General features: G+C 36.5%; 2 non-coding genes across 2 annotated transcripts; one reads left to right on the top strand and one right to left on the bottom strand.

The window, feature by feature from the left end:
• Positions 1-11,334: 11,334 nt before the first annotated feature.
• Positions 11,335-11,499, bottom strand: LOC126947074 (U1 spliceosomal RNA). The gene has a single exon (XR_007722917.1). It is a non-coding gene; the product is annotated as a U1 spliceosomal RNA (small nuclear RNA).
• Positions 11,500-16,750: 5,251 nt separating this feature from the next.
• Positions 16,751-16,966, top strand: LOC126947083 (small nucleolar RNA U3). The gene has a single exon (XR_007722922.1). It is a non-coding gene; the product is annotated as a small nucleolar RNA U3 (small nucleolar RNA).
• The last annotated feature ends 5,051 nt before the right edge of the window (positions 16,967-22,017 follow it).

Genomic DNA, 22,017 nt, shown 5'->3' with positions numbered 1-22,017 from the left:
AATTTTGGCAACCATTCTGGTAGTTATGCTTATTATCTTCATTTTGCAGATGCAGAAATAGGCAAGGAAAAGCTTTATAACTCCCTTAAGGTGACACAGCTAGTAAGCAGCTGAAAAGGGATTTGGACTCTAGCAGTGTACCCACATTGTCCACACTTTTCGCCATTAAAGTAAGTTGTCAGTAGATGAACAGAACTCAATGAAGTGGAGGTGGCTATTGATGCCACTGAGCAGTTTATCGAGGAGTAAAACTTCTAATTGGATACAGCACTTGCATTGCCAGTATCAAAACATTGTAAAGGAAAGATGAAAAATGTCATCAATAGTTCAACACTTTGGAAGCATTTGTATATTTTACATCACAGAGACAAAATACCCAGATGGGAGACTGAATATTTGATTTTGCATCTGGGTGTTCTGGCAAAATAGAAAGCAAGAAAAGTGATTTCTATTTGGTTATTTTTAATTTGTGGTGATATCAGCACCCTATAAACTGAAGGAGAGAAACTCAATGGTAGTGGTCCTACTATATCTGTTTTGTGCTGAAATGCACTTGCAACTGGAATTGTTTGCTTTAATATATTTCAGTGGGGTGTCACCAGGGGCAGCCTCAGCAAAATTGTAAAGGTTAGACTCATCTTTGATGTTCTTTTGCATCTTCAGGGATGCACTACCCTCTTGTCCCTACCAGGTGAAAGTTGACTTCATGTTTTATATATCCTCCATTCGCAGCATGCTCTTATAAATAAGCCATTTGTAATAACATATAAAAAGGGCCAAAATTTTAAGTAACTGTGGGACAGAAGTGATGGTAGAATTTTATGTACCTGTCATAGGTGACAAATTTGTGAGGAGAGAGGACTTCTGAGCCCCTTACACACCCTCTAAAGTACCACCAAATTATATGATTTCCAGACTTGTAAATCTTAAAACCCCTGTACAGGAAAACCACAGTGATAAAATAAAATCAAAGACTGATTAATTACTAATCATGTAACTTAAAAGAATGGGGACACAAAGACTACACATGGTAATGGTTTAGACTAGAAGTATTTCTTTGAGAATAATCAGCAAGCTAAATACTTTAACTATGCCACTTTCTTCCAAAGGCAGTAATTTAAGACCCTCTGTAAAGGTTATGGCAATGCCAGTTACTATAAAGCATAATCTGTTTCTCTCTCTTGTTCTCTTTCAATTGTCCTAGAAATACAACTACTCAACCCTGTCGTAGCATGGAAACGCTTACAGACAATATGCAAACAAACGAGTTGAGTTGTTTTTCAAAAAAACCTTTATTTACAAAAACAGAAAGTCAGCCTACTGCCATAGACTGTTGCCCCTTTCTTTACAAGTGCTATTTTAGATTGTATATTTGAGTCCAGTGACCCATTTTGAGTTAAATTTTATATATGGTGCAAGGTATGGATCACAGTTTATTTTCTTGCATATTGATATCAAATTGTGCAGTAACATTTGTTGAAAAGACTGTCCTTTTTCCATTGACTTGCCTGCGTACCTTTGTCAAAAATCAGTTGTCCATGCACTTGTGGATCTCTTTCTGAACTTGCTACTCTGTTCTGTTGATTTATTTGCCTATTTTTAGGCTACAATTACATTGCTCTATGAGTATATAATGAATCTCAAAATAAGATAGCATTAGCTCTCCAAGTCTGTTCATTAACTCCTGGCTGCTTTTAAGATTTTTCTTTTCATTGCTGGTTTTAAGCAATTTGATTTTGATGTGCTTTGTTGTACTTTTCTCGTGTTGTCATGCTTTTGAGGTTCATTGAACTTCTTAGATCTCTGGGTTTACAGTTTTCATCAAATTTGGAATTTTTTTTTTTGGCCATTATTTCTTCAAATATCTTTTCCATCCTCTCCTCTAGGGACATGAATTGCATATATATTAGGTTCCTTGAAGTTATTTCAGAGCTCACTAATGATCTGTCCTTCTCTTTCTCTGGATTCTTTTTTATTGCTTTGCTGCATTTTGGGAAGTTTTTATTGCTACGTCTTCAAGTTCATTAATCTTTTTATCTTCAATACATAGTTTGCCATTAACTCCTAGCAGGGAATTTTTTTTATCACATAAATTGTGGTTTTCATTTGGAGATATTTTATTTGAATCTGTTTAACTATCTTTTATGTCTCTGCTTACCTTTATGCACATGTTTAATCCAATTATAATAACTCATTTAATGTCCTTATCTGCTATCATCTAGGTTAATTTCAATTGTTTAATTTTTCTCATTATTAGTTGCACTTTCTTGTCTCTTTTTATGAATAGAAATTTGTGAATTTTACCTCGTTGATGCAATAGATAGATAGATGCTGGATAGATAGATTGATTGATTGATTTATATATATTCCTATAAATATTTTTGAGTTTTGTTGTGGGCCACAGTAAATTTGCTTAGAAATGGTTTGATCCTTTCAGGCTTTGCTTTTAAGAAATATTAGGCAGAATCAAAACTGTGATAAGTTTCGCACTGCTTATTCACAACTAATGAGTCAAGACCCCTCTGAGTACTCTATCCAATGCCCCATGAACTATGAGGTTTTCCAGTGTAACTTGTGGAAAAAGGCATTGTTTCTGGTCCCGTGTGAGTGCTAGGTACTGTTCCCTATACTCTTCTCTGATGATTCTTTTCTCTGTCTCTGGTAGTTTCCTTACACATATGATCCTGTCATCCAATCAGTACTCTGAATACTCTGGAGTTCTCTCTTCGTGTGAAGAAGGCAGCCTTGAGGGTTGGCTTATACAGGCTTGGCTTCTTTGGGTACTCATGAGTATCTATAGTAGTCATGTGTTTGCATGTGATTTCAAACTTCTCATGTTCCTGGCATTTATTAGAACACCACAGATATTCTCTCTTCTCCAGTACTTTGCCCTGTGTATTTTGGCTATCTTGGGTCCTTCAGACTCTCAGCTCCTTGACATAGGGAACTCAGAGCTGGGGTTCCCCCTACCTGCAACACAGCCAACAAACTCTCTCGAGACAGTCACCTGGGGAAATAATTGCTAATTTTGTTTACTTACTGTTTTTCAGGGATTACTGCCCTTGATTGCCTGATATCCAGTGTCGAAACCCTTATTTCATTTTTTTTCAATTCGTTTATAAGTTTTTTTTCAGAGAGGAGGGTAAATCTGGTTCCTATGACTCCACCTTTGCCAGCAGTGGCATTCTCAACCTATTCAACCTTACATTTAAATATAAGAAAACATCCTTGTCAAGTTTTCTATCAGTGATCCAGACATTCTAGTTCTACTTCGTGTGAATTCATTTAGATGACACCCAAAGGACTAAGAGAATACTTTAGTACTTACTTTAGTAACTATTCTGTAGTTACTAAAATCCTCATTTTGCTTATTTTATAGCTTAAGGTACTGAAAGCTAGTATTTGATATTATTATTATTATTATTAATTTTTTTTTTTTTGAGATGGAGTCTCACTCTGTCACCAGGCTGGAGTGCAGTGGTGTGATCTTGGCTCACTGTAACCTCCACCTCCTGAGTTCAAGCAATTCTGCCTCAGCCTCCTGAGTAGCTGGGATTATAGGCATGTGCCACCACACCTGGCTAATTTTTGTATTTTTAGTAGAGACGGGGTTTCACCATGTTGGTCAGGCTGGTCTTGAACTCCTGACCTCGTGATCCGCCCACCTCGGCCTCCCAAAGTGCTGGGACTGCAGGTGTGAGCCACCGTCCCTGGCATTATTATTAATTTATATTCATATTCTTCTGAGTATTGTTTACAATTGTAGAAATAAAAACTATTGCAAATAACCAATAATACAAATCTTAAGATAAATACGTAAGTTAGAATATTATGCACCCACTAAACATGTTATTTATTTACATTTAATATTTATTTATTAGATGTAGGCTGTTGTTTTGTCACCCAGGCTGGAGTGCAGTGGCGTGATCATAGTTCACTGCAGCCTTGTACTCCTGGGCTCAACTGATACTCTCACTTCACCTTCAAGTAGCTAGGACTACAGGCAAGCACCACCATGCCTGGCTAATTTTTTAAATTTTTTAGTAGAGATGAGGTCTCGTTATGTTTCCCAGGCTGGTCTTGAACTCCTGACCTCAAGTGATTGTCCTGCCTCAGCCTCCTAAAGCACTGGGATTACAGGCATGAGCCACCGTGCCCGGATAAACATGCTTTTTTTTTTTTTTTAATATTCAATTACATTGAAAAATATTACTGTGCAACGCTAAGTAAGATAAAATTATATATGCAGTTGAATGCCAATTTCATAAATACATAAATACGCACTTTAAAATTGGAAGAAAATGCATTAGTTTCTCAATACTAATTGTGACTACCTTTGAGTGTTCAATGCTATAGTCATTAATTGCTGTTTGTTAAATTTTTTAGTTTCCCCAGCACATGATAGAACTGCATTTCCTGGCCTACCTCTGGGTGGAACCATCGAACTATTTCTGGCCAATGAGTTGTTAGCAGAAATAATATGTTACTTCTGGGATGTAGCATTTAGTTCGTATTGTTAGACTCCTAAAATACATCTGCCCTTTTACAGGACTAACAATAATGTTCAACTCAGTGGGTGCCCCATCAACTGCTCAGTATCTGAATGGTATTATGAGTAGAGGCTCTCCTTGCCACAGTGGACAGGTAGCATGAGCAAGTCATAAATCTTTGTTGCTTCAGCAATTGGGATTTGGGGGTTGCTTATTATAATAACACAAGTTGGACTATCCTGACTGATACTGGGGAATTATGGAAGATTTCACTTTTCTTATTTATATATTTCCATCCAAAATTTACACAATGAGCTTTAATTACTCTTATGATATAAAAACTAATTAATATTAACATATTTCATTGAATGAAAGGTGACATCAATTGTAAGATGCACCATTATTTTATGTATCCCTAAGAAAGAACAAATATTTTAAATTATACTGTGACTCAATGCCTTAATGATAGTTCTGTGTGTTATTTGAATTGGTCACACCCGTCTCTTCTTGCTTTGAGATTTCTTTTATCAGATCCCAAAGACTTGGTGATTTCTTCTTTTGCCTTTAGTTGCACTACTAGTTGTATGGTAAATCATCATTTTCCACATATATCTGTAAGAATTTAATGGTATATAATGCAGGTTCATGTACATGTAGGTAATTTTTACTTTTTAGTTTTTATAAAATATTTGGTTTATTCTTTGCAAGAAAATGAGGAGTTAGAGTCTTTTCTCCACTAATCACTAATATAACTATTACCGTTCTACTGCTGCTGTAACAAATTACTGCCATACTAGTGGTCAGAAACAACACAAACTTACTGTCTTATAGTTATGGAAGTCAGAAGTCCTATATGGGTCCCAAAGGGCTAAAATAAAGTTGTCAGCAGAGTCGCATTCCTTCGCAAGGCTCTACGAGAGAATCCGTTTCCCTGCCTTTTCCGACTTTTAGAGGCTGTCCACATTCCATGGCTCATGGCTCCATTCAAAACCAGCAATGTCAGGCCATGTATTCACACTGCCATCTCTCTGATTCTCTCTTTTGTAGTCACATCTCCCAAGACTCTGACTTCTCCCCTGCTTCCCTCTCCCACATTTAAGGACTCTGGTGACATGATTGCATTGGGCCCACCCAAACAATCCAGGAAAATCTCCCTATTTTAAAGCCATCTGATTAGCAATTTTAATTCTCTTTCCCCAGGTAAGGTAACATATTCACAGGTTCCCAGGATGGCTATGTGGACATCTTTGGGGGAAGAGGGATATTATGCTGTTTACCACAATCACTAACATCAAATTCATGTCCCTGCTCTTGTTCTGCACCACCCTGTATGTATAACAACTTTTGCTTCAATGAGGGATCACATTATAGTTTCTCTGGAGACATTTTAAACTCAATGCATATAATACAGTACCTAAAAAGCATATAACACATTGCTGTGATGATCATATAAACAACAGTGATCAAATTTCACTGTGTAGAAAATGACAAACAAGTCACACTTAATTGATGAAAAGATGCCATAGAATTTTAGGATGCAGCCTTATTTCAGAGACATTAACATGTAGAAAAATAATATGTATCCTAAAATAGATGAAATACAGTATATGCAAAAAACCAATTTACAGATCTGCCAGTTAATCATCTAATAGATGTCTAAAGAATGGAACACATACATGATTCACTTTGATGGGAAAAGGAGAACAATGGCATGTTCCATGTCAGACAGTGAAAAACAGGCATGAGGACATTATATGTCTATGTCATGAGATACTGAAATGAGGACTGAGATGACCAGCATATGCATTGACTAGAATATAAGTAATCCCAAGCTTATCTTTTTTTAAAAATACAGAAGACTCCAACAAATATTCAGGGAAGTTTTCCATTTTTGTAAATAAGATTTTCTACACGTGCATGTATTTTGACATTTTGAATTGCACAGGAATGAATGTGCTTTGGAGGGTGGCTAATTTTTTAAAAATCATGTGCCATAAATCAGATAATGGGTATAAAATGACTTCACAATCTACAAAGTCTTCAAGTACACTTTTCAGCAAATAATTTTTCTTTTCTTTCTTTTTTTTTTTGAGACGGAGTTTCGCTCTTGTTGCCCAGGCTGGAGTGCAATGGCACAATCTCGGCTCACCGCAACCTCCTCTTCCCAGGTTCAAGCGATTCTCCTGCCTCAGCCTTCCTGAGTAACTGGGATTACAGGCATGCGCCACCACGCCCAACTAATTCTGTATTTTTAGTAGAGATGGGTTTTCTCCATGTTGGTCAGGCTGGTCTCGAACTCCTGACCTCAGATTATCTGCCCACCTCGGCCTCCCAAAGTGCTGGGATTACAGGCGTGAGCCACTGCGCCCGGCCTACATATCATTTTTCTTAGCTAAATTTCCTTTTTCTTTATATCCATGGTACGGACTGTATGAACTATCTTGAGATGATAAAAATTCCCCTAAAATTAAGTCTGACCTTATGATTTCTATTTCTAGCAATTACCACTACTGAGAAAAAACAAGTCTAGATGAGACCAAAAAATGCCTATTTTGCCTAAAACTTGCTAAAATTTCAATGAGAATACAAAAATGAGACTAAACTGCCAGTGGCTTTCTCCTAATTTTTTAGGACCACTTTTAATAAAAGCAGCCCACAACTTTATGGTTTTACATTTGGATCTTTATTTGTATTAGAGAATTCATTTAAATTGAAGGAAAAACTAAGTCATTTGCATGCAAATATAGCAACAAGAGAAGATTGCACAAGTAACGAACGTGGTATATTAAACAATCTTTTCGCAATGAGTGACCAGGAATATATTCATTCTGAATGAGTCTCTAATTCATTCTAGTTATTACCATAAAAGTGCACTAAGATGTGTATATCACTTTAGATTAAATGCAGCACTTCACAGTATATTTTTCTCATAATATCATGAATTTTAAGCACTGTATCTGCACTGGATATGCTTAAAAACAGTCATATCATGAAATTATAAATTGCTTGAGTGGACCTGGATCAGAAAGCATTCAGAAAATTAACATTAGTATTCATTAATGATTGATGGTTGTTTTTCTTCATAGAGTTGTCCTTTCTAAAATTGAAATATTATTTACTAGCAATGACTAGAAAAGGTTTGTATTTCTTTGACTTTGAGAACAATGAAATACATCCAGATTATTTTATCAAAAGATGAATGAGCTGCTAACAACAAGATGACAAGTTTGCTGCCAGCCACAATAATCATCTCTTTTTTGGATCAGGCTTTCTGGAACAGAAAGGGTCTTGAGATCTACTGTTTCATTTGATTCCCAGCACATCTGGTGAGGAGGTAAAACCTGTGTCTTTATCCCTGTTTTATAGCAGGTGACTGAGACTATATAACTTGCCTAAGTTCATTCAGCACACATTGTCCTGTTTGCCAAATTGGTGTTTCTGAAATGTTGGAAGAATACGTGGAAAGTGTTTGCAGTTTGAAAATAAAGCCATTTTTTTCAATATTCATTTGTTTTCCGTCTTTATGTTTAATTTATCTTGAAATTACAAATAACATTAAAGGTAATTTAAAATGTTTAAATATCTATCAAAGGGGCATGGCTTATAAAAGGTAGGGAAATAATATGCTAGATATTCCAATAAATTCCAATATTTAAAAATACTCAGGGGAAAGTTCTGTTATATGAAATTGGCAAGATTTTAGTTTTACTTTTTTGGTGCCATTCATTTGTAAACCCTTGTAGGCAGTATTTTTTTTAATGAGTTACTCTGTTTAAAATACAAACAGCCTCTCATTATTGATGACAATCAACTGTATGACATAGTAAAAATACTAACAATAGCTACCATTATTCAGTACTTTCTTTGTGTCAAGGATTATTTTAAACACTTTATATATTTACTTATTTAATTCATTAATTCTTAACAACCCTATGTGGTAAGCATTATTATTATTTCATTTTACAGGTATGGAAATCGAGGCACAGAGAATTAACACCCTTATGATCACACAACTAGTAAATGAAACAGCTAAAATTAGGGGATTCCAACCCAGGCAGTCTGGCTCTAGAGCTACAGCTCTTAACCATTATGGATGCTGCCTAAAAAAGGGAGGAGTTTCTAGAAAGAGTCTGACTATCTGGACTTCAGTCTTGGATTCACCCCTTACTAGCCATAGTCAAGTTATTTGAGATCTCTAAGCCTCAGTTTCTACATCTGTAATATTGTCATACCAATATCAACTTAATAGGATTAATGTAAAGAGGGAATTTTTCAAAAATTAATAAAGCATAGCAAGGTACCTGGAAACTAATTGTTAATGAATGCTAATTTTCCCTCTTTATTAATGACAATTTGAATACTGCCTCATCATAATTCTTTTTCTGAACTTTAAGATTTTCGCAGGCTTGTATTTTTAACACTGTTTTACCTATGCCTCTTGTCCCCCCAAAAGCTGCATTTATGCCACACCATCTAAAAGTATCTGTGTAGGTAGGTGGCAAGGCAAAAAGAAAAAACAATCAACCAAATGATTGATTCTCAAAGCAGCTATTTATTTGCCAAATTATTTGTTTTACCTTGACTAACTTGAATTTGGACTAACATTGAAACTGGCCCAATTGACCCATAGAACTGATGTTTATGGTTTCTTTTGAATAAACATAGAAATTGTCCTCACATTCTCAGAACTTGAGAAAGTTACATTTGTCTTATCTGAGTTCCTTTTCTCAGGCCTCCCAGATAGTATCAAGGAACCAAAATTCACCAAATCACCACATCTGGACAATGAGATGCCAGACCCCTAATCCATCATAATTGCCAGCTGACCACCTGTTTCCTGTTGACCAACTCCTCTTCCTCACCCCTCCCTACTTCCTGCTTTCCTGCATGTAGTTACATTTCTTCGCTGCTATATAAATTCGTGATTTTAGTCAGGGAGATGGATTTGAGACTGATCTCCCATCACCTCAGCTGCCCCACCCAATTAAGGGCTTCTTCCTTGGCAATACTCATTGTTTCAGTGATTGGTTTTCTTTGCAGCAAGCAGCAGGACCTAGACAGAACCCTTGGCATTTTAGTAACAAAATTCCTCAAGGGGCTGGTAGTTTTAAATTTGCATATAGACTAAACTAACGCTGTTAAAAGGCACTATAAGATTAGTGTTCACCTCTGAGAGATAAATATGTGCACCAAAATTAAGGTTTGGTTAGCAGATTAAAAACATGTATGCAGAGTAGAAAAACTTTTAAATTCTAAACCTCTATTCCATTGGCCACTTTGGCTGAACATAATTTCTTGGCATCCAACCTCTGACCAACAAATACTACATTTTCAAGAGTAAAAAAGAAATACACGAAATGATTATTAAGCCCCTATTATATTCCAAAAATTTGCAGAGGCTCCCAAAAGATTTCAGGAGTTTTGTGATTGTTGAGTCAGTTTTCTGAAATCTGACCATGGTGTGCACTTTAGTAAACCTAATTTGGAAGAATGACCCAGCAGGATGTTACTGATTGATTCTGGAAATCTTATCTAAAATCCAATGCTGAGCTACCTAAAAATCAAAATAAACTCATGTTTAGAGATCCAGCAAAGTTCAGCTTTGATTAACCTATCCAGATTTGTTATTTAAAAACACCAGAGAGATACCATATTAATTGTAACACATACTCAAGTTTTTACTGTTTCAGAAAATTAATTAAAAAAATTATGTAGCAGTGTTATAGGTCACTGTAATCATTTGAGATTTAGGACCATAATCAAATCTTGCCTCCAATTTTTTAAAAATTGGTAACACTACTGAGTGACTAATCACTGAATGATGTGTGTTCTGGAAAAGGGTCTTGAAGCAAAGTTACCTTTAATGGGGAGGTACCATTTATATTTATTTATTTGTTTTTATGAAATGTGCCAGTGAGAAAATGGATGGGCTAGTTCTGAGTAACCTTGCCAAGGCTGATCTTTGAGTTATTATAAAAACTATTAAATGGCCGGGCGCGGTGGCTCACGCCTGTAATCCCAGCACTTTGGGAGGCCGAGGCGGGCGGATCACAAGGTCAGGAGATCGAGACCACGGTGAAACCCCGTCTCTACTAAAAATACAAAAAATTAGCCGGGCGCGGTGGCGGGCGCCTGTAGTCCCAGCTACTCAGGAGGCTGAGGCAGGAGGATGGCGTAAACCCAGGAGGCGGAGCTTGCAGTGAGCCGAGATCGCGCCACTGCACTCCAGCCTGGGCGATAGAGCGAGACTCCATCTCAAAAAACAAAACAAAACAAAACAAAACTATTAAATTTCTAACTTCCAAATTCCCACTCATTTTTAAACTATTAGATCCTGAAACAGGATAGGAGCCCTAGGAAGGCCAGCTGGTTGATTGCTGATTGATTGCTTCAGGGGGCTGGTCTGCAGAGCCTTTAGAAGAACCTCTTGATCCTATGCCTTTACTACAACTCAGGCACCTGACAAATTCCCTTGCCAAGGCAGAATGGCCATTGTTCAGGGAAGGAATTCCCTTCAAGTGTCCTTGAAAGGGCTTTTCTTTTTGGAAACAGCACCTTGTAAACCTTCACAGTTTTATGTCTCCTTGGATGCTAATTGGTGTGTAAGTCTGAAAGGTTTACAAAAGTTAGCTAAAATTTCAGGCTGCTTTTGACATGTTCAAGTACCCAAATGGATAGACATCTTTAGCTGATTTTCTCTTTATATGATTTAGGCTTTGTATAATCCCAGTTTTATAATGTTGAGTTGAGGTTGAATATGGCCATTTTTGAAATGGACATTAATCAAACGTTAACAGATTTCAGTCACTAGGAAATAAAAGGCCATTTGTTTTGTTTTGTTGAACTGGAGAAAGAGCGAACACAGTTCACCACCACCATAAATTATGCAATCAAGTTTCCCACATTTGGTGAAATCTCAGGGGGTCAGCACATCTGGAGTGCAATAGATGAGCCTTGGTGCTGGGAGAACCACCTTCATGATCACGGCACTACCCCGACATATAAGAATTCATCATTTTTATTTAAGGGTTTCTCTTTAGGGGACAGAAAACAATTCAAACTTACAAAAGACAAAAACAGGGGTTTTACCCACTAACTACATTGATTAGCACTCCTGTGTACCTATGTGGGCACAGGCCTTTTGGGGATAATGTAAATAAATTGTACAATTGCTCAAAATAGTGACACTGCCTGTGGTGATCTCAGACCCAACTAGAATTAGAACTCAGGAACCAAAATTAGTTCCCGGAAATCTTTCACCACACATCAAAGAGTCACAGCACACACACAAACACAAATTCACACTTCAACTGTGAAAACCAACTCATTTCAAAATATAACCTCCATATCTATTTGAATTTTGATTGAAACAACTTGTTTTATTGTTACGCTCTACTGCTGAATAGCTTCCCTTCAAGCTTGTCCATCCTTCTCCAAGGTGCTGATGGCCTAATGATTTAGGTTGGTATGCTTGGCTAGATATGTACATGCCTAGGAGAAATTTGTAGAATTACCCATATACTTTTTCTCTCATCTCAATCTAGAAATACAAAGATTTCTTTGGAAGGACAATTCCCAGAATTACTCAGAAGTATGGAGAAATGTTAGAAATTGCATTAATTTTATAACCACCAGCTAAAGCAATGTTCATAGATTTCCATAGATGACAATATTACCCAAAAGCTCAAGTCATAACATACTCTTCTAAAAAGTAAGAGTTCAAAAACAGGTTAACATTCATTTCAGAAAAATAATGAAAAGTAAAATTAAAAAATAGTTGTTTTTAAAGTAAGAAATAGAAGACTAATAGGTTTTAAACTTAAAAAAGCTTCTTGTGAGGTTAATAATTTTCTAATAATGTGACTATCTACTTAAGTTGGACAAGTCTTTTTTATTAGTGGTGCTATGTATGTAGTTTTAATGGTTATGTTTATTCATTTGGGCAAATTCACTTACAAGTAACAGACATTAAAAAAAACCTTGAAAACTTTCTAAGCTGTGAACCTTCTTTACTGTATCTTCTTGATGGCATACTATAAAACACATCAAAATGGTCACATGTGAACTTATCAGGTGGAAATGTGAAGATTAGGGTAATAGTCCATTCTCTGTTCATGTTACACTTGGGAAAATCTTCAAAAGGCCAGAACAACAGCAATGTCTTGATTCCTTATCAAGAAATCACAATTCAAATCCTTACGAATATATTCACAATGGTGCTTGGAAAAAGAAAAAGAAAAACACCTAGCAGTCAATATTGAAGACTTGTCACAGAGTTTTGGTCAGGTTTTTAAGGTAGAGAATGTTTGGATTTTGGCCCCTCTGATAATGGTTCAGTTATATATTTTAAAAATATAGCACATACATGATAGGGAGTTTGAGAATATATTGGGGCTGGAGGAGGTCCTCTATATAATTAATGTAATTAATGAATAAGCCTAACTAAAGACTGGAAAAGGACTGACAAAAATGCAGGAAGATAATAGTTACACATTGGTTAATGAAATCAAGTTGTTAGAGCTCTAAGATGAGCCTTAACAGTATTTACACATTTCAAGTCTTATTGGGAAACCCTCTTAGAACCCATGTTTGCTAACATCAGTAATTTATCAAATAAAGATTATACATTTTTAAAAAGTCTATTCCTAGAATGTAATTTTCAAATTGTTTTTCATAAATCAGATTTATTTTCTTTACTTGTTTTTACATAGTAAGCTATGTATCCCCAAATACCTAAAAATAAAGCACCCGACTCCCACTTCCGAAGTAGATTGTGATTTTAAAAATCATGTTTTAGGAGGGAGCTTCCAAGATCAGAAGTTTATTTTCTCCTGAATTCTTTGACTTCAATGAAAGGTAAACTGCCACCAGGTGGACAGTGGTAGTTTCACAACAGCTAGGATAGCCATATGTCTCAGCTTGCCTACAGTAGATCTAAAGTATGCCTGTTGTTCCACCTTAACTAGTAATAGCACCTACTTTCACTCTCAAAAGCTTCCAAGTTTGGACAATTAATTTTATGGTCACTCTATTAACTTCATGGTCAAAGGGCATTGCCAACTCTGGATGAATGAGTTCTTATTTTTGCTAAAATGGTAACTGAAAGAAAAACCATAACAATTTTCTTAGTCCATTTGGGCTGCTATAAAAAAATACTACAGATTTGATGGCTTATAAATAAAAGAAATTTATTTCTCACTGTTCTGAAGGCTGGGAAGCCCAATATCAAGGATATGGCAGATTGGGTGTATGGAGAAGGCCTGCTTTCTGGCTCCTAGATGACATTTTCTAGCTCTGTCCTCACATGGATGGAAAACCAGGGCTATGGTCTCTTCAGCCCCTATTAGAGCACTAATCTCATTCATAAGGGCACCACACAACACATGAATTTTGGGGGAGACACACACATTCAGACCATAGCAGCACTCCTGGTTATATTTTCTTTCACATATAGCATTTTTTCCCTCTGACTTAATAATTGTTATTTTTTATCAATTCAAAAAAAAAATCTATGCCTAAGTTTTTTCATGGTCTCCAACATTCTTAAACCAGTTTAGTAATCGCAGATTACATGTTTTTCTGGAGCCTTTCATCTTGTAGTCTATCCTGAACTTGTTGCACTTTAGCTCTGCTGAATAATTGCTGATATAGTTTGGATATTTGTCCCTGCCCAAATCTCATGTTGAATTGTAATTCCCAATGTTGAAGGCAAGACCTGGTGGGAGGTGTTTGGGTCATGAGGGCAGATCTTTCATGTACTGGTGCTGCTCTCGTCATAGTGAGTGAGTTCTCATGAGACATGGTTGTTTAAAAGTGTGTAGCACCTCCTCCAAACAACTCTCCCTCTCTCTTGCTTTGGCTCCTGCCATGTGGAACGCCTGCTACCCTTTCGCCTTCTGCCATGATTGAAAGCTTCCTGAGGCCTCCCAAGAAGCAGATGCTGCTATGCTTCCTATACAGCCTGCAGAACCACGAGCCAATTAAACTTTATGAATTACCCAGTCTCAGGTATTTCTTTTTAGCAATGCAAAAATAGACTAACACAGACATCCTGGAACTTCAGTTCGTCATCATTAATGGAATTCCCTTTTTATCTCTCTTTCTCTTTCTTTCTCACATTGAATCAATTGCTTTTTATATACTACTTTATTGTTTTTTTCTAGTTTAGGTAGAGTATGTTCTCCAATAGCTTCCTAGGAAAGGCTATATGAGAGATAAAATACTTAAAGCTTTTAGTGTGTAAAAATATATCTCAATTGATAATTGGATTGCATATGGCATTTTAGATTGAAATCATTAGTCTCAATATCTTGAGCATTGCCTTCTAGCTTCCAGTGCTATTATTGAGAAGTCAGAAGCTATTCTAATTCTTTAGTCTTTGCACGTGCATGTAACCTATTTATTTTTCTCTTCGGAAACTTCTCTTTGTCTCCAGAGTCCTAAATTTTATAATCATTTGCCTGGGTGTGGGGCTTTTTTTAGCTTTCTTTTGTTGTTGTACTAGACAATTAATAGGTCCTTTCAATCAATGGATTGACAGCCTTCTATTCTAGGAAATACTTTTAGATTTTTATTTGATGATTTCCTAATATTTATTCTAATCTATTATCTTTATTAGTTAAATTGAGACATTGCAGTAGTGAAATATACCTCACCCTCAGTGCAAATATCTTTCAGGGGCCTATTACAAATAATTTCAGAGAGTGAACAGTGCCTGACACGTATTTAAAAAGTATATCAAAGTGTGTTGAATAAATGGCAATTCTGATTACCTAACAGAAAGTATTAAAATGCAATCTTTGCTTATAGTTAATGTTTTCTTCATATGATTTTTCTTTTTACCATGGAACCATCCGTTTCGAAGGAGATGTGACTGGCATACTCTAATAATGTTATTTTATTCTCCCCTCACGAAGTCCCATTCCACCCTACAGCTATTTACTGGAAATTCTTTCTAACATTTAGATTTTCAGGGGTTACTTTTTCACTCCTTTGGCTTTTAGGTACTACTATATTCAATGATGATCTCTAGAGGGCCATAACTTTCTGGAAGGCATTCAATTAGTGCCTCTGAAAACAGTCTTAAAAGCTGAGTTTGAATAGCACTATAACTGATTACTCTGTCACCTAGAGCTATCTGCCCAGGAAAGGTGATCCATATCTAAGCAGGGCATGAAGGTGAGAGCAGCTATAATCCCCAAAAAGTTAGCTTATTTTTCAGGTTTCTTTTGCTTTAACCTAAAAAAGCTTAGTACCACCAAATAAGGTTTAAGAAATTCAGAAACTGGATGAATTGCAGTAGAGCTCGATGAAAGTTTCTGAGAGATTAAGAAATTCAGAAACTGGATGAATTGCAGTAGAGCTCGATGAAAGTTTCTGAGAGAATCTAAAAGCCAATTACTACTCAAATCCAGCTGCCTGATACGCTCTCAACATAAGTAGAATTGGCAACTGCCTATCAAGAATTTTGTGAGTGTCAGAACACTCCCCTTACAAACAAGTACTAAACTCCTTTACATCTACAGCAGGATAATTCTTACCAGGAGAGTACTTTTGGCTTTAACATGTAAATCCTGAACTGAATAATTCAGGGATGGCATTAACTGCCTATCCTCTTCTGTGGTAGGCTATTTATTTAGAAGCTCTACTTATTATTAAGCTCTACTTATTATTGGAGAAGCTCTACTCCATAACTTTCTGGGAGAATCAAAGGACTGATTCTCTTTAGTCACTAGTAACCACCCCCCTTTCCTCCCCCAAACACACACTTTTAGATATACAAGATTCTCAGGTGATTTCTAAGAATCAGGGAAATAAAGAATGCCTTTTACATGGCTCTGTCCTCTCCAGAAATGACTAAAAAATACTAATCTACAGATTCTTGAATGCAGTGACACCTAAGTATGGTACACAAATTATATATAAAAATAAATCTACACTAGGACAAATCACAGTGAAACTGCAGAACATCAGAGGCAAAGAGATTTTATAAACAGTCACAGTTAAAATAATAGTTGACTCCTCAAGAGCTACAATGGAAGTCGAAGACAGTAGGATCATAGTTTTCAAAGAGCTGCATGGAAATAACTGCCAACCTAGAATTCCATACCTATTGACATATGCCCATTTTCTGATGATTAGTTTGAAATAGTGACATTTTCAGATAACCAGTAGACCCTCACTAAAGGAAATTCTAAAAGATGGAGTTTAGGCTAAAGGAAAGTGATCCAGGTACAATAATAATCATATAAGAAATTGTGAAGACTATATTTTCAAGGTTCATTTCTATAGTTCACTACTGGAGAAGTTTCTCTGAACATGTGGAGCACCAGGAAACATGAGGAAGAAGCACAGCATTCTCTCCTAAATGTGAAGCCAGCTGTTGGTGTTGATTTGCTGTAACTGCTATTTGCCATTGATGATTATTTTCCTCTTCTTCCCAGAGAGTAAGAGGGAGAGGATGCAGTCTGTGTGGTTCCCGTTAAAAAGAAAGAAGAAAGAAAGAGAGAGAGAGAGAGAGAAAGAAAAAGATAGAAAGGAAAAAGAAAAGAAAAACAAAGGCATAACAAAGAAAGAGGAATACTTTGTGAAAATGTGATGCTGAGTTAAAACGTTATCTCTAAAGTCTCTGTAAAATGCAAACTTGCTATAAAAAAGGGGTGACATATGACGTCGTTAACATTTTCTGATACAGTGTGTGTTCTAATGTAGAAAATGTGTTCTTGGCTGGGCGCAGTGACTCATGCCTGTAATCCCAGCACGTTGGGAGGCTGAGACAGGTGGATCACCTGAGGTCGGGAGTTTGAGACCAACCTGGCCAACTTGGCAAAACCCATCTCTACTAAAAATACAAAAAATTAGCTGGGCATGGTGGTGGGCACCTGTAAACCCAGCAACTTGGCAAAACCCATCTCTACTAAAAATACAAAAAATTAGCTGGGCATGGTGGTGGGCACCTGTAAACCCAGCTACTCGGGAGGCTGAGGCAGGAGAATCACTTGAACTGGGGAGGCAGAGGTTGCAGTGAGCCAAGATCCTGCCAGTCCACTCCAGCCTGGGCAACAAGAATGAAACTCTGTCTCAAACAAACAAATCGAAAAGGTGTTCTCTGTAAGATTAGTGCTCTAAGTGCCTTGAAAATAAGGTTCAAATAAGTGTGGGAAATGTGGTGTTAAACAAAGGGAAACCAGATTCTTAACTGTTGGACTTCTTAGCACCTTTAAGTATGCTAATGTACATTTTGAGTTTCCAAGAGAGTGATAGAGTACACATTTCCCAATTTTATTTAACTGCAGATTTTATTTTTCTCAGAACAATTTAATAGATTGGCATTCCTATAGATCCCATTTAAAACCCCTCTCTGTCCCTAGCATGGTCCCTGAGATTCTTCATTAACTTAGATGATATTCCTGGAACACGGAGGCATGGGATAGGTAAATCTTTACAGAAACATGAGAAAACAACAATATTAAGAGTATGAAGTGACTCATGGGATGGAAGACCCAGATTGGGGAGCTCCCTTGTGAGAATGAGAATTGCAAAAGCACAAGGGGTAAAATGGCAAAGGGAAACATCACGTGCCCTTGTGCTGATGCTTCTATTGCTCAACTGCATTGATCATCCATGAGTATTTGCAATCTTTTGGCAGTATAAATGAAAATGGTTTAGATGGGAAATAAACAGAGGCCTCAAAAACATGCAACTGGGGCTATTTCTGATTTATCTGATTAGGAAGCAGTGTCCACTGACCATTTTTAGAATCATATCTGAAATTTCATCTCAATGGTTAACTTTTTGCCTTATTACTAGATACAAAATAACAAAATCAGGTGTGTTTCCATTATGCAAGATTAATATGACTTTATATACAGTGACCAAATATTTGCTACATAAAATAATCTTCATCAGGCTGGGTGCAGTGGCTTATGCCTGTAATCCCAGCACTTTGGGAGGCCAAGGCGGGCGGATCATCTGAGGTCAGGAGTTTGAGACCAGCCTGACCAACATGGAGAAACCCTCTCTCTACTAAATACAAAAAAAGCAACCAGGCATGGTGGCGCATGCCTGCAATCCCAGCTACTTGAGAGGCTGAGGCAGGAGAATCGCTTGAACACGGGAGGTGGAGGCTGCAGTGAGCCGAGATTGCATCATTGCACTTCAGCCTGGGCAACAAGAGCAAAATTCCATCTCAAAAAAAAAAATAAATAAATAAATAAATAATCTTCTTCAGATACCTATAGATTATTTCTCACTCGTCAGCAACATTCATTTCTATGTTAGCACTGAAAGCAGTGATATATTCCCAAGCAATAAATATTTATCCAAGTAAGTTTAGAATTAAAAAATTAAATTAATAGATTAGAACCAAAATTATGAAATCTCATTAAAACAAATTAAAAAAAATATTTTTATGTAAGGGAATAAGAATTGTGCATACAACTCAATGTAAATACATCTAGTGTTTTTTTAATTTTTTAATTCATATATTTTCAAATGACTCATACAGAATATATACATCATTTTCACAAAACACTAAAAGGCAATCCAATTAATGATTAGAATGTTTAATAGATATTTCATAAAAGAGAATATTCAAATAACATAGATGTCTCTAATGAATTAACTTTAAAAATTTGACCTCTTTGATCGTTCTTTCAATTTTCAATTTTCAAATTAAAAAATTTTAAGTACACTTAGCATGAGATTTAGTATGGTCATGTGTAGTCAGTGTTTTACAGTGGCTCTTCAGAACTTACTCATTTTGCATAACAAATTTTATACCCATCAGCAACTCCCTTTTTCCCTCTCTTCCTAACCCCTGGAAACCACAATTCTATTCTTCGTTCCCATTAATTTGACTACTTTTGATATCTCATGTAAATGAAATCATGCAGTATTTTCCCTTCTGTGACTGGTTTATTTTACTTAGCATAGTGTCTTCCAGGTTCATTCATATTGTCACATATAGTAGAATTTCTTTCTTTTTAAAGGCTGAATAATATTCCATTGTATATATACATATAAAATTCCATTCATTTGTAAATGGGCATTTAGGTCTTCATTTATTTTGGCTTTTGCAAATAGTGCTACAATGAATATTGGAGTGCTAATATCTCTTTAAGATTCGGATTCAAATTTTTTGGATAAATACCCAGAAGTGGGGTTGCTGTATCATATGGTACTTCTATTTCTAATTTTTTATGGAAACTCCATGTTGATTTTCACAATGGCTGCACCATTTTGCATTCCTGCCAATGGTACATAAGGGTTCCAATTTCTCCACAGCCAGCCAACACTTACTGCCTTTAAAAAACATACAGATTGAGTATCCCTAATCCAAATATCTGAAATCTGAAATGCTCCAAAATCTGAATCTTTTTGAGCACTGACATGATACCACGAGTGGAAAATTCCACACCTGACTTTACGTGGTAGGTTGCAGTCAAAACTTCATTTTATGCACAAAACTATTTAAAATATTGTATAAAATTACCTTCAGGCTATGGTATAAAGTGTATAAGGTGTAAATGAAACATAAGTGAATTTTCTGTTTAGACTTATATCGCATATCCAACCTATATCATTATGTATATGTAAATGTTCCAAAATCTGAAATGTGAAACACTTCTGGCCTCAAGCATTTTGGTAAGAGATAGTCAGTAAGTGTGAGTGATACCTTACTGTTGTTGTGATTGCATTTCCCTGATGATTAGTGACACTGAATATCTCTTCACATACCTGTTGACTCCTCATATGTCTTCTTCAAAGAAATGTCCATTCAAGTCCTTAGCCCATTTTAAAATCAAGTTATTAGAGTTTTGTGGGGTTTTCTGTTGTTGCTATCAAGTCATAGGAGTTTCTTATATATTTTGGAGATTAGCCCCTTATCAGATGTATGGTTTGCAAATATTTCTCTCTTTCCGTGGGTTGTCTTTTTACTCTGTTTCCTTCACTGCGCAGAAACTTTTTTAGTTTGATGTAGCCCACTTGTCCATTTTTACTTTTGTTGCCTGAGCTTTTGATGTCATTTCCATGAAATCACTGGATATACTGATGTCATAAAGCTTTTCCCTTATATTTTCTTCTATGGGTTTTACAACTTTCAGGTCTTATAGTTAAGTCTTCAATCGATTTTTAGTTGATTGTCATTATTCTGTGCACTTTATTAAAAAATATTTTGCCTTTAGAGTTCTTACATATTAAATGACAAGCCCTGGACTAAATAATCTCTAAGCACCCTTCCAGCTCTACTCTTCTGTGATTCATAATTTTACAAAAAAATGTGGAATTCTCACTTCTCCTTACTCCACAGTACAGTCACTCTATAAGCATTGTTTCTGGCAGGCTGTTCAATTGAAAGAACTAAATTACTAGCAGACAGACCATGTCACCTGGGAATTTTTTCTTACTATCTTACCACAGAAACTCAATTAATCTTAGGACTCTTGCTTTTGACTTCTCCCAAGAAACTTTTAAATCTGCCATTCTGTCAACTAACATTTATTGGATCCCTATTATATGTGTGGACGCAGGGTTAGGCGTGTGGGATGGAAAGATGAATACAACACATTGACGGTTTTAAAGGCAATCACAGTATAGTGGGGGAGATAGAGATGTATGCTATATGGGCAATACCACGAAAGATATATGTGCAGGATATTATGGGCATAGGAGAAAAGAGGATATAACTCAACTTGAAAGGGGTGATAGTGGAAGGTTTCCAAGTAGAGATTTTACCTTATATTTTTCTTCAAGCTGAGATGTGTACTTGTGGGAGAATGTTAGGCAGAGCATGCCAAAGAATGAGAACAGTATGAGCAGACGAGCAGAAGTGAGAAATAGCATTATGGAAAAGGTAGTTCGATCATTGTTGTCTGTCCTGTACCCTTGTTTCTTTTTTGTTTTCTTTGTCTTTTAAAATGTTTTTTTGAGGCAGGGTCTCACTCTGTCACCCAGGCTGGAGTGCAATCGCATCATCCAGGCTCACTGCAACCTCTGCCTCCTGGGCTTAAGCAATCCTCCTGCCTCAAGCAATCCTCCTGCCTCAACCTCCCGAGTAGCTGCAACTATAGGCGCAGGCCACTGCACCCAGCTAATTTTTGTATTTGTTTTGTAGAGACTGGGTTTTGCCATGTTGCCCAGGCTAGTCTCAAACTCCTGAGCTCAGGTGATCCAGCCACTTTGGCTTCCCAAAGTGCTGAGATTACAGGCATGAGCCACCGCCCCAGCCCTCTTTCTCGTTTTAGTAGTATATTTTTCCCTCACTCCAACTATGTGGTAGAACTGTTAAGTATATTACACAGCCCAGTTAACTATAGGGGTGGGTATATGACCCAGACTAAGCCAATCATTATATAGCATTCTCCTGGCTGGAGCAGTTCATCCAAGGGATGGCATATGACCCAAGTCAGATCAATCAGATTCTTTTCCAAGGGTTTTATTATGCTAAAGTAGCAATTGAAAAACAGTGTCACAAAGTTTAGGACCATATACTCTGGAGTGAAACTTCCTGGATTCAAATATAATT

The sequence above is a fragment of the Macaca thibetana genome, chromosome X, assembly GCF_024542745.1.
Source record: "Macaca thibetana thibetana isolate TM-01 chromosome X, ASM2454274v1, whole genome shotgun sequence".
In the NCBI taxonomy this organism is placed as follows: domain Eukaryota; kingdom Metazoa; phylum Chordata; class Mammalia; order Primates; family Cercopithecidae; genus Macaca; species Macaca thibetana.
This window is presented reverse-complemented; position numbering and strand designations above follow the sequence as displayed.